Source organism: Nelumbo lutea, chromosome 1 (genome assembly GCF_056320005.1).
Source record: "Nelumbo lutea isolate HS-2025 chromosome 1, American lotus-T2T, whole genome shotgun sequence".
Taxonomy (NCBI): Eukaryota; Viridiplantae; Streptophyta; class Magnoliopsida; order Proteales; family Nelumbonaceae; genus Nelumbo; species Nelumbo lutea.
Window position 1 is genome coordinate 117946556 of NC_142684.1, and position 17160 is coordinate 117963715.

The 17160-nt window shown below is 44.8% G+C and overlaps 1 pseudogene; it reads left to right on the top strand.

Annotated features, from left to right (window-relative positions):
• The first annotated feature begins 14086 nt into the window (after positions 1-14086).
• LOC148877039 (uncharacterized) lies at positions 14087-14474 on the top strand (annotated as a pseudogene).
• Positions 14475-17160: the final 2686 nt, after the last annotated feature.

The following is a 17160-nucleotide window of genomic DNA, read 5'->3' on the forward strand; positions in this document are numbered from 1 at the left end:
GTAGGGAACTTCATGGCCAAATAGTAGGTGGAGACCACCGCCCGTAGGATATGCGTGATCGGCCGCCCTATTATGGCATTGTATGGGGAGGGGGTCGCGACCACCAGGAAATCATGGTTGAGTCTGACCGCACAAGGCCATGTGCCGACTTCCACATGTACTGTTATTTTTCCGAGGGGCGTGACTTCTTTTCTGCTGAAACCCACCAGGGGAGTGTTCGCGGGCTTCAGCTCGCTCCTCTGTAACTGTAGCTGGTCAAACGCTGATTTAAAGAGGATGTCCGCTGAGCTACCCGAATCTACGAGTACGCATCTGACCTCGAAGTCGCTGATCCTTAGTTTAATGACAAGCGCGTCATCATGGGGGTAGCGGACCCCTCGCGCGTTGTCCTCCATGAAGAAGATTGGTTCTTGGGTCTTTGGTCTCTTTGGGGGGTTCCGTTCCTCGAGGGCCGCTTCGCAAACTGAAGTTCGAGCCGCTGCCGAGGTACACCCTGTTACCACCGAACCTCCCACAATTACATGGATGGTTCCTTGAACTGGCCTCTCTTCCGGAGGCTGTTGCTGCAACGGTTCGGCAGGTCTGCTGCTAGACTCGGGGGCATCCTTTTCGTGCTCCCCTTGCCGACCTGCTTTATTGTTATTATTGTTGTGCTGTACAAAGTTTCTCAAGTATCCGCGACGGATGAGCCCCTCTATCTCGTCCCGGAGGTTATTACACTGCTCGGTACTATGACCATGGTCTCTATGGAAACTACAATACAAATTCTTATTTCTCTCATTCGGATTTTCCTTTAGGCGAGGTGGCCACTTCACGTACGGGGCGTCATTGATCATCATTAAGATCTCGGTCCGCCTTGTGTTTAATGGCGTGTAATCCGTCCGAACTGCTATGGGAGCTCGGAACGACTGGTTCGGCTTCGGCTCCTGGGCCGGGTTTTTCCTGTCGACCGGGTTGGAGAGCTTGCCTTCCCTCTTTCTTTTCTCATTCCCGCCTTCGGTTCGTTGGTTGATTTCTTCCTCTGTCCTCATGAACTTGTCCGCGAGCTTGAGGAATTCGGCCACGGTTGCGGGCTGGTTAGCCACCATGTGCCATTTGAATTCTTTGTGCATTACCCCTCTTTTGGCCGCCGCGAGCTGCACTACGGGGTCCAACCGCGGTATCTGCAAGCATGCTTCGTTGAATCGCTTGATGTAGCCCCGGATGGATTCTCCTTCCCTTTGGACTACTCCGAAGATGTTTTCCTCTGTTTTGGGGCACCGTTGGCTGGTGACAAAGTGTGCGGTGAAGACCTGCACGAACTGGGCCCAGCACTTTATTGACCCGGGGGCTAGGTTCCTGTACCAAGTGCGGGCTACCCCCCTGAGGGTGGTGGTGAAGGCCACGCACATGCATGATTCGCTGGCCCTGGCGAGGTGCATTTGGGACTGGAAAGCGTCAACGTGGTCATTGGGGTCGAAGGACCCGTCGTACTTGTCCAGAGGTGGGAGCTTGAAATTTCTGGGTAAGGGGACCGCCAGGAGTTCTGATGCGAGGGGGGAAGGAACCGAGAGAATCGGGGCAGCTCCTACCTCATCCGAGCTCGTCTCTTTGCCTCTGAGCTTTGACAAGACACGGTTGGCGGTTCGGCGACTTCGCCGGTGCCTTCGTTGTTGAGTTGGCCTTGTACTGGCGCTGCTGGCCTCCATGTTACTGAGCTCGATGGGCCCGGAATGCTGGTAGTCTGCCGCCAAGGCACCGAATCGGTTTTCCATGAGCGGGAACTCGGGCTTGGAGTGCCGAGGTGCCGATCTCGCGGGTGAGGTTCCCGACCCGCCTGCGAGCTACGAGGCGGGGACGATTTTTGTCTCTCTTCGGCCTGGGGACGAGGCCTGGCTGTTAGGGGGTTCTGAGGCCGGGAGGCCTTTCCCTGATGGGGGTGTCCATCCTGCGGGGAGGCCTTGACCAGCCTCGGAGCGGGGTGGCGAGGTGGAAGTAGTGGTTGGTTCAATGGCAGTTGGGGGAACTGCTGTTGATAGTGATACTGGGAGATGTTGTGCAGCACTTGGTGCTGGTGAAGCTGGTGCTGCTGGAACTATTGCATTTGGGCTTGCATTGCCCGCATGCACTACATTAGGTCGTCCAACCGGTTTTGGCTGGCTGCCAAGGGGACGGCAGTCGGTTCAGTAAAGGTTGTCTCAATAGGGGGAGGAAAGGGGATGCTTGTGGTAGGAAGGTTTACGGGCGCCACTGCTTGTGGCGCGTTCAAGCTGGGGATCCCATCCACCGAAAGGGGGATTGTGAATTGTCCAACACACACCACAGGGACTTGAAGTTGTTCCCCAGTGGTGTTTGTCTCCGTGCCACGTCCGGCGTTGCTGGAGGAGGCCATGAGTGTTGGGTTTTTTTGAAGAAAAGGGGTTATTGAAGTTTGGAGGGAGGCTTTTTGAAGTGATCCCACAGACGGCACCAATTGATGAAGCGCGATCCGGCCGGTCTTAGCTGTCAACGACCTTGCTTCTGAATTGGGTAACAGGGAACCTGAAACAGAGGAGATGAGGAAGCTCCGGGGGGAACCCGGTGTAGCGGCTCCAAAGCTCAAGTTAGAATCCTTCAAAAGCAAGATAACACCAGATAGTGCAAAGTTTGCATACCTCATTTGTTGGGGGCAAGGGCTCTTATAATCACTTCGCGCACTCGCTCCGAGGCCCTTGTCAGGTCGGGTATGATTACCCTTGCGCTTGTCAATTCGGCCGTCGTCCTTTTTGCTGGGACAGAACCGTCACTGCCTAACCGTCTCTCTAACTGGAGATGGTGGTGTCAGTGGCGGTGGCAGGTGGTCGTTTAGAGTGCGGCCGCCAAGCATCAGATCCCAAGTCAGTCAGGTGCAGCGCCCTCGGGCATGGACTTCCTCAGTGTCAGGCATGGTACGACTTGTTTGGTTTTGGTGCCCTGAAGGTGATGCAGTGGTGAGCGAGGCGAAGTCTTGAGTTCGGAGGTATCTATTGGGCAGGTCAGTTCGGCGAGGTGTATCCCGAACTGTTATAAGGTTGGCTAGTTCGGCGAGGTATACCCCAAGCTGTTACAAGGTTGGCTAGTTCGGCAAGGTATACCCCGAGCTGTTACAAGGCCAATTCAGCGAGGTATATCCCGAACTGTTGTGAGGTTGGCCAGTTCAGCGAGGTATACCCCGAGCTGTTACAAGGTTGGCTAGTTTGGCGAGGTATATCCCGAGCTATTGCGAGGTTGGCCAGTTCGGCGAGGTATACCCCGAGCTGTTACAAGGTTGGCCAGTTCGGCGAGGTATATCCCGAGCTGTTGCGAGGTTGGCCAGTTCGGATTACTTTCTGGTTTTGGGCTAAGGGCGAGTTCGGGCCCCCAGTAGGGAGTTCGGTCTGCTGGTGTCCCCTTGGTGTTCACGCCTTAGGCTTGCTTTTTTGCCGAGCTGTTGTTTTTTGCTACGTGTCGCATAACTGTGAGGTCGGGCCAAATCTTCCTTCATCAACTATGTTAGCAAGGTACTCCATGCCACCGAAACAAGGTATCCAAACATTGAGAAGCTCACCTTCACCTTGGTATCAGCTGCCCAGAAGCTGAGGCCCTACTTCCAAGCACACTCCATAATGGTACTAACAAAGTAACCATTGAAGCAAATTCTCTTGAAACCCAAGGTCTCAGAAAGACTCACCAAATGGGCAATCGAGCTCACTGAATATGATATCCAATTCGAGTCGTGTGCAGCAATAAAAGCGCAAGTCCTGGCAAATTTCATTGTTGAGTGTACCTTCAGCTAGCCATCGCCCGAACAGATGGTGCTAGGAATAGAAGCCTCATCTAGCACGGCGCCCCCATCTCACAAGATAGCAAGCTGGAACGAGGAGCCTTGGATACTTCATGTAGATGGATCATCTCACCAAGGAAGAAGCGGAGCTGGGTTAATGCTATATGGACCTTGTGGGACAAAGCTGGAATACACGCTTCAGTTTTTATTCTGAGCATCGAACAACAAATCTGAATATGAGGCCCTGTTAGCAGGACTGGCATTAGTGAAGGAAGTAAGGGCCAGACACATAGTCATATGTAGTGACTCGCAGCTCATTGTAAACCAGGTAAATGGGAACTACGAGGCTCGGGACTCCTTCATGACAGCATATCTCGCTAAAGTGAGAGAATTCCTACCATTTTTTTAATCATGGTATCTCCAACAAATTCCGAGATCGAAAAATATGGAGGTTGATGCCCTCTCCAAACTTGCGAGCACGATTGACTCGACAAAATGAACCATCTACATAGAAGAGTTACCATAACCCTCAATAGAAAAAATGGGAGAAGAGGTCGCCAACATCACTACCGCTAAGTCGAGCTGGATCGACCCACTCTACGACTATCTGAGACATGGGTATTACTGATAGAAAATAATGAGGCTTGGTGAATAAAATGACAAGCAGCTCGCTACGTGATAATAGTCGAGCTACTCTATAGAAGATCTTTTACACTACCTTATCTCCGATGCTTGAGGCAACTCGAGGCAAATCAAGTTTTACACGAAATCCATGAAGGCCTTTGCGGCGAACACCTAGGAGGCAGGGCTCTGGCCCAAAAAGCTTTACAACAAGGATACTATTGACCCACCATGAAAATAGATGCAACTAAACTGGATCAGTGGTGCGATAAATGTTAATGACATGCGAACATCATGCATCAGCCCGCAGCTGACTTAAGATAGTTAACAAGCCCATGGCCCTTCGCGCAGTGGGGGATAGACCTACTGGGACCTTTCCCCCCAACTAGAGGACAAAAAATGTTCTTAGTGGTGGTCGTGGACTATTTCACCAAATGGGTGGAAGCCGAACCCCTAGTAACGATAACAACTCGCAACGTCCAAAACTTCTTTTGGCGGAGCATAGTCTGTAGGTTTGGCCTACCCAGAGTACTAGTCTTAGATATTGGGAAACCGTTTGAGGATATCAAATCCCAGAATTGGTGCACCCATATGGGGATAAAGCAAAGTTTCACATCGGTCGCACATTCTCAAGCCAATGGGCAAGCTGAAGTCAGCAACAGAGCCATCCTGAGGGGACTCCAAGCCTGATTATCACATACTAAGGGTCTGTGGGTGGACGAGCTACCCAGTGTGCTATGGGCTTACAAGACCATTGTCAAAATGGCAACTGGCGAAACACCTTTTAACCTAACCTATAGAACCGAGGTCATGATACCAACTGATATAATGGTCCGAACATTGCAATTTAAGACCTATGCTGAAGACTTAAATGAAGAGGAGCTGTGAGCTAACCTCGACCTAATAGAAGAAGCCAGAGACCTCGCCCACATCCAGACTGCAGCATACCAACAGTGTGTAGCTTAGTACTACAACGTGCGAGTCAAGAAGCACAACTTTAGAGTTGGCGACCTGGTGCTCAGAAAGGTTATGGTACCCGAGCCTGACATAGAAAAGCTCGGACCAAACTGGGAAGCCCCTATAGAATCTCCAAAACTATCAGAGGAAATGCATACGAGCTCGAAACACTGAAAGGAAAATTAGTACCTTGGACATGGAATATAGACAACCTATGCCAGTACTACGTTTAAAGGAAAGCTCGCCAATATCGATGAACAGCTCATGCGACAACAACAAAAGGGGGGAGCTGCGAAAAAATCCCCATAAATGCAAGAAATCATGCAAAAATGGCACAAGGTATGGAAAGAAATTACTAAAATCATTTAATAATAAAAAAAAAGAGAGAGAAATTAGAAAAGAGGGCTAAAGTACCCCCATAGAAAGCGAGCACATAGGCCCCAAGATCTTACAGGAGCATAAAGCTCCCGAAATAGAAGAAAAATCACCAACCCTGCCTCCTCTTCATCATCCTCCTCCTCCTCTTCGGGATTCAGAGGTTCTTCATCTACCTGGGTGACGAGCTCAAGTGGGACCCTCTAGGAAGTCACAAAGCTGACATCAAGATTGGAAAATAGTGATTGGAGGTAGTGGCAACACAGCTTGAACCCCCTCTTCATACAAGGGATCCCATCTTTAGCCCACTGCTTACCGTACTCGGGAGACTCCAGATAAGAAGCGATGGCCTCATCCCTCACCTGTTCCCCCCCCCCGGCACACTTTCTGCGTACACTTCAATCTCGACTTGGTTAGCTTGTGCTGCAGACCCAGGTTTACATTATACAGTTGTTGGCGCTCCACCCGCTCCCCCTCTGAGTCCAACCTAAGCTTTTGCACCTCGGCACTAAGCATACCAACGTTGGCCTGCAAATTGGCCTGCTCCTTCTGGCTAGAATAAGCGCGATCCAACAAAGCCTGTCTGTAGGAGTTCGCCTACAAGAAGGGGAAAAGAAGAGTAATAAGCAAATAACGCAGAGAAAGCAGCAATTGACAGACTATAGAAAGACAAGGAGAACTCAATGATGCACTGGGTCATCCGAGCCCCGGCTTCTAAAAGATCCATCTCGCTGAAGTACCGCATGTCTTCGGGAAGGAGAATCCCTCTGCCAATCCGCACTACTGCCCGAGGGTCGTTTGTTCGGTCAATCACCCTAACATCTGGGATACAAGGAACAAAGGGAGCGATATAAAAAGTGTAAGGACCTGCTTCCCAAGACACCTCGACAAATTGGGAATCAGAAGGTCCTTACTCAGAGTTCATTGGGTCCCCCTCCCCCTCCAGGTCGACAACAGGAGGAGGCCCCGACGAAGAGGCCTTACCCCTAGACAACCAGCGCTCAACTTGGCGCTTCTTGCGAGTAGTCCTCATCTCCTCGTCAATGGACATAATGGAAGCTAAGCTCGCCATACCTACAATAGATAAGAACATCAGTCTCCAAGCAAACAAAAGGGAAAAAACAAAATGCATAACATGCAACACATGGCCAGTTATCCGACCCACCTATGCGGCTCAGGCCTGCCTATGCGAGCATTGGCTCAGCCAAGAGATCCTCAACCTCAATGCGCTCCCGGATGAGCCACTGAACCGCAGCTCGCAGCTTGTCGTCCTTGCACTCTGCCACTCTCTAGGGATTGTTGTGCCAGCCATGTTGAAATCCCAAACCACCGGCCATCTCTAGAAAAAAGAATCGCTACCTCTAGCCCCTAACCTTGTTGGGAAAATTAAAATTTTTTTCCCGCTATGGAAAGGAAGGTAAAAGCAGAAAGGCCCAAAGACCCTTTTCATCTGCACTAACGCCAAGAAGGCCTTGATGCTCAAAGGAAACCCTCGATGATGGAAGAAGCTAACCAATCCAATTAGTATCCTAACCCCATTCGGGGCGTGCTGGCCCAGCGACACCTTGTAGCACCACAACATGGAAACAATAAACAGATGGAGAGGAAAGCGGAGCCTGGCAGCAAGGGACTCCTCATAAACACATAGCCCTTCACTGCCATGGTCCCAGGGGTAAGAACCCGATTGTGGAGCTATCCATTGGTACCCGTCGGGAATCTCGTACCTATGACAAAATTATACTATATCGTCCCTAGTCAATTAAGTTTGCCCAAACGAGCCCAGTGCGGCATCTACCTCCTCCCGCCTACCCACCAAAGCCCCGTAAAAAAAGATCTCAAGAGTCTCCTCCTCAGAGGAACTAGCCCCCCCCCCCCCTCGGAACCACTGCCAAACACCCTATCGTTGGCTGAACCTTGGGACATATTGGAGAAAGACAGATGGGATACTCACCAAAAAAATGTCGAGAACAAGCGACTATGGAACTCAGCAAAGGATTAAACAACAACTTGCCAATGGGAATTGGAGCTCGCCTCTATAGAACAGTAGCAAAATGCTAGCCAAGAGACACTCGACTTACTTTATAGAAGAGTCCAAGAGTAGTGATGGAGTGGGGACCCCGATAGACCACCCCCTATTTATAAGCCCGCAGAGAAGAAGCTGACGGCCCAGGCTCAGAGCACGACCAATGGGAGTGCACTCTGCCGAACTCACTAAATTTGAAAGTTCCTTGATCTGCACTCTGGGTAAAACTCACCCAAGCACTCTAACCTCTCTTTCTTCTCAACAGTTCTCAGCTTAGACCCCCAACTCGGCATAACAGCCAGGCTTCCATCGTAGATTGAACCCAGTTCGAGCCACCTCACTTGACACAAGGGAGTGAACAAGTCCTGTGCTTCATCTATTGGTTGGCATATTTTATGCTTCATCAATAATAATGATGAATCTCTCCCATTCAAAAAACGAAAAAGATTTAGAAGAGGAAGAGACATTGCAATCGAATGCTCTACTTTTGTAAACAAGGCAAAAACATTTAAGAAGAAGTCCTCCTTCATCAAGATTGGGTAGAAATGAGGAAATGCATGAAATCCTTTCTGAGACGATTCCTTAGTGCATGAAGGAGAGCTGATATCTCCAAAATGAAGGACATCTAGAAGAAATCATATTGGAACCAGCCTGCTAGATTAAATAGAGGAAGATCCCTGGTTGCTAAGCTAACAAACAAGACTAGGTTGGTCCATCCTAGTTTTGTAACTATCGAACCTAACACCATGAAGGCTCAATGGTTTGATAAAACTGAGTCAAGCAATACAGGAAATACAAGAACCACAATAGATTACTTCAAGAACCAAAAGAACTAATGAGCAAAGACCATCAAAAAGTTACGCTTCATGAGAGTAAGTGGGCAGAGAAGACTGACGACAATGTAGCTGATGATGTTGACATTAATGCCCCGTTCGCTTTTTGGTAAATCACTTACCTGGGTACCCAGGTACCCATGTTCTTTTATTTCCCATGTAAATAAGGCAATGATCATCTTAGCCATAAAAATTCCATATTAAAAGGGACATTTTTGTCCCATCCAAGTATTGGCAACTTTTCCCTAGATGGGAAAGTTAATTTACCCACTTAGGAGGGTAAGTGATACATAGGAAAATAAACTTTCTCCTGTCCCCAAATAAATCTGAAAAATGAACATGGGTTTCTTGGTTAATGGGAATCAAAATCTCATTAACCAACTTTTCCCCTCTTAAAATCCAAAAAAAGAACGCCCCCTAAAGGGGATGCTGAAATCGAAAACAAAGAGAAAGAAGAAGAAGCAATGGGGAATGAATAGGAAAGGCAAAACAACCAAAATGATAGAGTGTCTACTTCTATGGCAACGGAACTGAAAGCTCTACTCTTAGACTGGAGGATGATCAAAGGAAAGATGATCATCAGGGGAAGGAGGACCTCAAAGCAAAAACAATGAACAATAAAGTGCATGGCATGGAACGTTAGAGGAGCATGTACTCCTAAGAAATAAACCTTTCTAGATCTCTTACTATAGATGTTTTTTTTTATTTATTTTTTTATTTTTTATGGAAACAAGAGCAAGAACCAGAACTACTAATAAAGTAATTAGATCTTTTGGCTATGATGATCATTTTGTTGTGGACTCAATGAGCTTCTCACGAGGGTTATGGATAATGAGGAAAAAATATTTACTAATATTGATATCATATGGTCTAATGAAAGGCTTATTCATGCTAAAGTTATTGATAAATAAATGAACTCTAACTATTACTATACTTTCTTTACGCCCCACCAAATCATATGAAACAACCCATATTGTGGAACCTATTGGAAAACATTGCAACAAATGTTCAAGGCCCTTGGTGTATTTTTGGTGATTTTAATTCTTTACAAACCATCAATGAAAAGAGAGGGGGGAGAAAGGTTACTCTTTTCTAAACAAGAGCATTAAATGATTTGATAGACAATTGCAACCTAATTCAAATTCGAGTTCGGCTTCAGTCCAGGCACACTGCATCCAGGCAACATTCGCGCATTCGGAGGACATGCCACATGTATCCAAATCATGTGAGGGGCCGAACTGTGTGAGGGGTTAAGCAAAACACGAGTTTTGCTCCTCTCCTCTCCTGTGATGAACCTCACGCTCTCTCTCCCCATCCACCCGGTGGTGACTGCACAACCATCACTGGCTGGATTGAAGTCGAAATCAAACACGAGTTTTGCTCCTCTCCTCTCATGTTGTATACGAACCTCACGCTTTCTCTCCCCATCCGCCCGGCAGCGACTGCACAAGAAGCGAAGCCAATTTTGGTGGCGATTGAAACTCAAACGCAAATTTTTCTTCTGCCACAGTTACCATGAACTCGTCGAGTTCAGGATCCATTCCGATCTCAGTACTACAGCCACCACTCGGATAACTTTCACGATCGATTTCTTCAAGAAGCAAAGCTAATTTTGGTGGCACTCTGACCTGTCAAAATAGGATAAGTACTTAAAATCTTGTCAGGAAATTAAAATGGAGATCAAACGAGTTCATGAGAGGATCGTTACTTTTCGACATTCTATGTAAGCAAACACTAAGTTAGGATAACGAGGATGATTAGCTATCTGAGCTTTAATCAGATCGGACATCTTTGATCCACACATCTCCACCTTGCCCGGTTCGAATTGAAGTAGATTATCGAGCCAACAGTGAAACCTCGGTGGTAGAGCGACATTTTCGACTCTGACAATCTCATCTGAGCACAAAATCGTTGGATTGATATTGTACAAATTTTTCATGAAACCATAGAGCGAGAGAGAGCAGAATTAGTTCTCCATTTTTATGAGATTCCAAAGAATCAAAAGGTCATAATCTCAAAATCCGAAGAACTAACACAAGCGACGACACGAACTTAGAGCCGCCACTGACTATAACTCATCTCTTGATTCTTTTTCTCGAAGGAATTAAGATGTCTCGTTTATCCTAGGTAGATTATTAATGCTCACAGATCATTACATAATCAAACCGTTCTGAACCTTTGGAGCAATAAAAAGAAAATATGGCAGTCGGCAGTTCTATTGAAATACTCAAACTTTAGTATTATCCAAATAATACTTCTGGTGAGCCTAGATGAACTGAAACTCCATCGAGAACCGAGCTTTGGGAAGTAGCACGATTAGCGAAAAAGAACTTAAGTTCCAAAATCACAAAATATTTGTTGCATCGTATAAGACGATCATAAGCCTTCTAAAGTAAGGTTGGTGATGTTAAATTTCATGCAAATTGCTGAAATCCCGTCGCCGGTGATGATTGTTTGTCGCGGCGGTGATGGTTGTGTAGTCGCCACTGGGCGGATGGGGAGAAAGAGCGTGAGGTTTGTGCGACAGGAGAGGAGAGGAGAGGAGAGGAGCAAAAAGACTAATGGTAGTGGTAACTAATGGGGGCTGAAGGCTTCTCGCACGCTTCAGCCCCTCACACAATTCAAAGACATGTGGCGCGTCCTCCGAATGCGCAAGCGTTGCCTGGACTGAAGCTAAACTCTTGAAATTCAAGATAAAGGGGGTGAATTTACTTGGAGATCCAAAAATGTACTTGAAAAAATTGATAGAGTTTTTTTTCAATAATGAATGGAAACTTCTTTATCCAAATCCTGACTTCGAAATCCTTCCATTTAGGGCTTCTGGCCATACCCCTTTGGTGCTTAAATTTGAAAACTATCACAATTTTGGACATAATCCTTTCAAATTGGAGGCAATGAGGAGTGATCATAATGACCTTAAAAAATCATTGCTCACACATGGAACAAGCCTACCTCAGATCGTAGGGACCTCCAGTTTGTTAAAAAAATTAATAAAATGGTACTAGAGATAAAAATGGAACAAAAATTTTTTTGGTAATATTTTGGGGAAAAAAAAAGAGCTTTCATTAATTTGCTTCATGAAGCACAAGACCAGATGAATGATAATCCAAATAATGCAATATTGGAAAAAGAGAAAAAGCAATTCAAAGACAACTAAATAAACAATACAGAAAAGTACGGATAGGCCCACTACATAATTCTTATTTCCATTGCAGACCTATAACAATTCAAAATATCAATTACCCACACCCTATACACCAATGGCCGCCTGTAAATTAGCATCAATTCCGAACTGGCACCTACCCCAATTGTACTTTGGGCCTATGAATTCTGAAGCTGGGCTGAATTGTCATTCTCCCCTAAATAATATCCTTTTGAGCGAAAAAGTTTATTGGGCCAAAATATTGAGGTCAACTTGGAGATAAAATAGTAAATATTTCCACACATTAATAATGATAAAAAGGGAAAAATAGAATTTTAAAATAAGAGATCATTGAAAGCATTAAAGAAATATTTTTCTAGATAGATTTACTTCTTATGATAGGCCAATGAGCAAAAACATGGGACTTTTGGACTACAATCCCCCTCAGAAATCTGAATTGCAGCCCCCTCATAGTCTACTAGTAGCCCCCCTATAAACCGCATCCTGCCTGTGGATTTGGCATCAATCAACGGTCAGGATTCAGTCCACCCATAGAGTGGAGATCTAGATTTCTAGGGGTGGACTGACCTATAAAAACCCTTAAAAACATTACTAACGTCAATAGCCCAAGAATCTTGAATGATCATAATGAGATCCTAGGTAGAGATGTGGCTAGTGATGCGACTAGTGAAGAGATGGTTGAATTGTGAAACCATTTCTGGAGAAAATCATCTCTCCTCACCAAAGGGTTTTTGTTCCTTGGGGACAAATTACAGACAATATTGTTGTTGCTCATGAGCTCTTTAATTCTTTGAAGAAAAAGGAAAAAGGAGGAATCCTAACTTGTAAATTTGACATGGAAAATGTCTACAATTCTCTAGAATAGGATTTCTTAGGGAGTGTCCTAAGGAATTTTGGATTTAATGAGAGGTGGATAAATTGGATAATGGAATGTGTCACGAGTGTACTTTCAAGTGTTCATCAATTGTTTCCCCACTAGGTGTTTTCGCCCATCTAGAGGTATTAGACAAAGAGATCATTTATCCCCTTACCTCTTTGTTTTGTGTGAACAAAGAAATCTTTTATCCCCTTAACAAAATTGATTAGTGCTATCAATAATGCAAAAAAACCTTGGGATCTATGCCTCTAAAATAGGCAAAAAATTCCTATCCTTCAGTTTGGAAATGATTACTTAATTTTTGTGAAAACTATTATTAATAATTCTCTAAAAATTAGATATATAATTGAGAGTTTTACCAAAAACTCTGGCCAAAAGCCTAATTTTAGCAAATCAACTTTATCTTGCTCAAAAAAATATCCCAAAAGAACATTAGAAAATCATCACAAGGATTCTTAAGATTCCTTTGAATCTTAAAAGGGAGAAGTATCTTGGAGCTCCTATTTTAGATGGCAAAGTAAGTAGGAACTCTTTGAAGGAGCTAGAGGAAAAAGTTAAGGCTAAGCTTAATGGGTAGGAAAAAATTACATTATCCTTAGCTAAGAGGGTAACTTTACTTAAGGACTTAAGGCCACACTATGTATGATGCCTCTCTTCCTTAAGGGAGCATTTAACCTGCCTAAGGAGACTCTTTAGGCTCTTGATAGAATGCAAAAAAAAAAAAAAAAAGATTTTTATGGGAGAAAAGTGAGAGGAATAATCTTTGCAAGCCTATAACAACAGGGGGTTGGGGTCTTAAAAGTCAGTATGGGTGAATGCAGTGTGCAAGGAAAAATTGGCTTGGAAAATTTTAAATTACCCCACCAATCTTTGGGTGCAAGTTATAAGTAATTTTTAGTAAGTAAAAGCAAGAAGAAGCCACTCTTGGCTTAGAAAGGTATACTTAGGCCCTGTTTGATGATTAAGGACTTGTTAAAAGAAGTTCTTAGAAGTACTTATTTTAGCAACCACTTAAGGCTGTTTGATAACCCACGTTTCAAATCACTTCTTATGTTTTTAAGCACTTATTGGGGTGGGAATGTTTGGTAGCTACTTTCCCCATAAGTGCTTATATTGACGCAAATAACAATTTTAGCCCTCACTTCACTCATACATATAAACAATGCTTTTCACATGCTATACTATACATTTCAACTAAGAGCCTACGTGGGTGTCCACGTGGGCTGCCATGTGGATTCAATTAATAATAATAATAATAATAATAATAATAATAATAAAATAATCATAATAATAAAAATAATAATAATAATAGATCAAAGGGGGAAAGGGTGAACTCCCCTCTTCCTTTTCCGTCCAACTCCATTTTATAAGCTCCCTTCTTCATCTTTATCTGTGTATCCCTGGTCTCTGTCGGTTTGAGAATCCAAGACCAAGCTTCAGATTTGTCATTACCGCTAAGTCTTTTTGGTAGCCAGAAATGGCGTTAGAGTGAGTCATGCTTGGTTACGTTGCAGCCGCGGAAGCCATGTTGCTTCTACTGACCCTATCGGGTATCGACCGACTCCAAAAAGGCCTCATCCTGGTGGACTCAGAACCTCCTCAAGCCTTTCCTCGTTTTGATTCCCTTTTGCTTGTTTTTGTTAATGGACATTTACTGGAAGTATGAGACTCGCCCAGCTTGCGAGGGTCAATCCTGTACTCCCACCTAGCATTTTCGTCCCCAAAAGTCTAACATGAAGAGCCAATGCAATGTCCTACTGATCGTAGCTGCTCTTGTGTTCTACTAGCTCCCCTACTCGATTACCCATCTCGTTCTTCAGCTCGATCAGCTCCACCAGCGCGTTGAGAAGTTGAAGAATCACTAGGAATGATACCCAAGAAGGAATTCAATTCTACACAAGCCCTTTCCCCCTTTTGGGGGCTTTGCTTTTCTTGAGAACTGTTATGCTTATGGAGATAGTTTGTATATTTTGGTTGGAGTTTCTTGAGAACTCCTTGCGGCTATAGAAACGAACTTTGGAAGTGGTTGGAGACAAAGTGGAGGGGCGAGATAGAGGGGGAGCTGATAAAAGAAAGGAGAGAGAGAAAATGATAAGGGATTAAAAAAAAGGAAGAATAGATCATAGGGGGGAGGTTGTCGCCACTGCAACTCCCCTATTCTCGTCAAGAAGATGATGAAACAGGGGTGAAAATCTCCTTTTATCTTGTTAGGGAAGAGAGGGGGATGATCAGGATGGGTAAGAGAGAAGGAGAGAGGAAGAATGAAAGTAAACGTTGTGTTGATGTCGAGGGGAAGAAGATGATGAATAGTGCTTTTTGGGTGCGGAGGTATTTTAGACATTATAAAAATTTATCAGGGACTAGTTCGTCCTATTTTTTTGGAGAAGTACTTAAAAAAGCCAAATTGAAGTCACTTTTTCAAAGAAATACTTAAAAAAAAATACTTCTTCCCCACTTTTTTACCAAACACCCATAAGTACTTAAAAGCCATTTAATGTGTGGTCCCATGTCTTAAAAAAAATACTTATTAAAAGAAGTACTTCTTTTAAGTGTTCTCAAACACTACCTTAAGCATAGAGACTTGCTAAAAAGGAGTCTGCATTTTGTGCACTGGTGGGTTCACTGGATGCGTGAACCCACCAATCAGAAACACCCACGTCAGCGTTACTAACTTACTGGTGCTTTACCCATTAGTTGAAAGAATTTGGTTGAACCGGATACAAAAGGACAAAAAATAAATAAATATAAAAACTCAAAATGCAACTTACATGTCATTTTCAATCTCCTTCAAATTTTCGAATCTCCCTCCCATACTCTCCTCGGCCAAGCCTAGTCCGAAAGCATCCACTGGCGACCGACGATCTCACTAAACGTGGAAGCCACGGCAGCGGTGCAAAATCAACTTAGTGCGTTCTCTTCTTCTTCTTCTTCTTCTTCTTCTTCTTATGTTCATATCCTCATATTTTTATTGTTCTAATCAATAGATCCTCATCTTTTTGTTGTTCTTATCTATATCAATAGATGCACACCATCATTGATCAAACTGGACCTGGATACTTGCAATTTACACGGGCTTTCTGTACCGGATTTTCTAAGGTCACGCTGAACCAGGAGCTGGAAAGTGAAAATTCCCTTGGGCCGATCATTTGATCAATCAAGACTTTGGTGGAACCCAAGCTCATTAGCTCGGGTCATGTAATTAGTTTGCTCCAATTATAGAACTCAACTAGAAAATCCATACTTACTCTGAAGTGGGTGGTTGAAGGTTGAAGAGTCCATAGTCCATACTCTGTTAATTTCCATTATTGCTTAAATTCATTAAAATTTGAACCATAATATACAAACTACAAGTGAAAAGTTCATTGCAAAAAGCCCTTTTATTAAACATGTAGCATCAATAAGTCAACCTGTCAGGATCAACACACAAAAAACAACCATGGCGTACACAAACTTGGGTCCCTGAGGATCAACTACGCTCCTCTGGCTTGTTACTCGTCGGTGATAGATGACAGATATGTGCTAGTGGAGTTGCGAGCCGAACAATTGGCACGGATCTCTCCTTGGGTCCCTGTCAACACACTCAGTTGACCCATTTTAAGCACAGCGTACACAAACTTCTTGAAGAACGGGGTCTGGTTTAGTGCAAAGCCAGTAACGATGGGTCGAGTCCTTGAGTCGGTGTACAAATCCTGGTCGGAGGTGAACAACCCCTACTGGTTCTTGTCAAACACATTCAGAATTTGGATGTCCAAATCGGTCGTGGCTGTGGGACAAGTGAGCTTGAGTTGATTGGCGAAGAACTTGATGCCCTGGAGTCTTGGCTGGGACGCAAGCGATTGGTGAACGATGTGCAGTGGCCAATACCAATGGTGTGGCCGTCGGAGAACGTGACAATGTCGGTGGCGTTGAGGTTCTTGGTGGCCAATGAAGTTAGAATGACGTTGGTATTGCTACGGGTAGCTAGAAGGTTAGCCACCATTTTGTCCCTTATAGCGAAGCTGAGTCCATTGCGCTTCTACTCTTCGATCTGTCGAGAAGAGAAGAGTATAAATAACATTAGAAGGAGAAAAAGAAGGGGTTTGGGAGTTCCCTTCGTTCAAGTGAAAATCGGGAGGGAGTTCGAAATGAGTATAAAAATTGGGATTTTTAACTTTTTGTGTCCGGTTGAACCGGATACTTTCAGTTGACAGCCAAAATGACGTTAACGTTTCCAAGTTCGCACTCTGTTAACACGGCAGATTCCGGTTGGTGGGTTCACGCGTCCATTGAAACCACGGATGAGGTATGAGGTTATGGGACGAGAATTCTATCAGGTTATGGGATGACACGTGGGTTGGAGAGGCCCCACTAAACTTAGTGGCCCCTTCTGATGTGTCTATTGAACCAAGTTTAGAAGCGGCTGACGTCTTTGACCCAAGGGGCAAATGCTGATTAAAATCAGGAATTTCGTTGACATCAGTATATGGAATAAAATCTGAACTAATCGGAGACCCAACTCTAAGGGTGAGGTCTCAATTAGATCATCAACATATGAGCTACAATCTTTTAGTG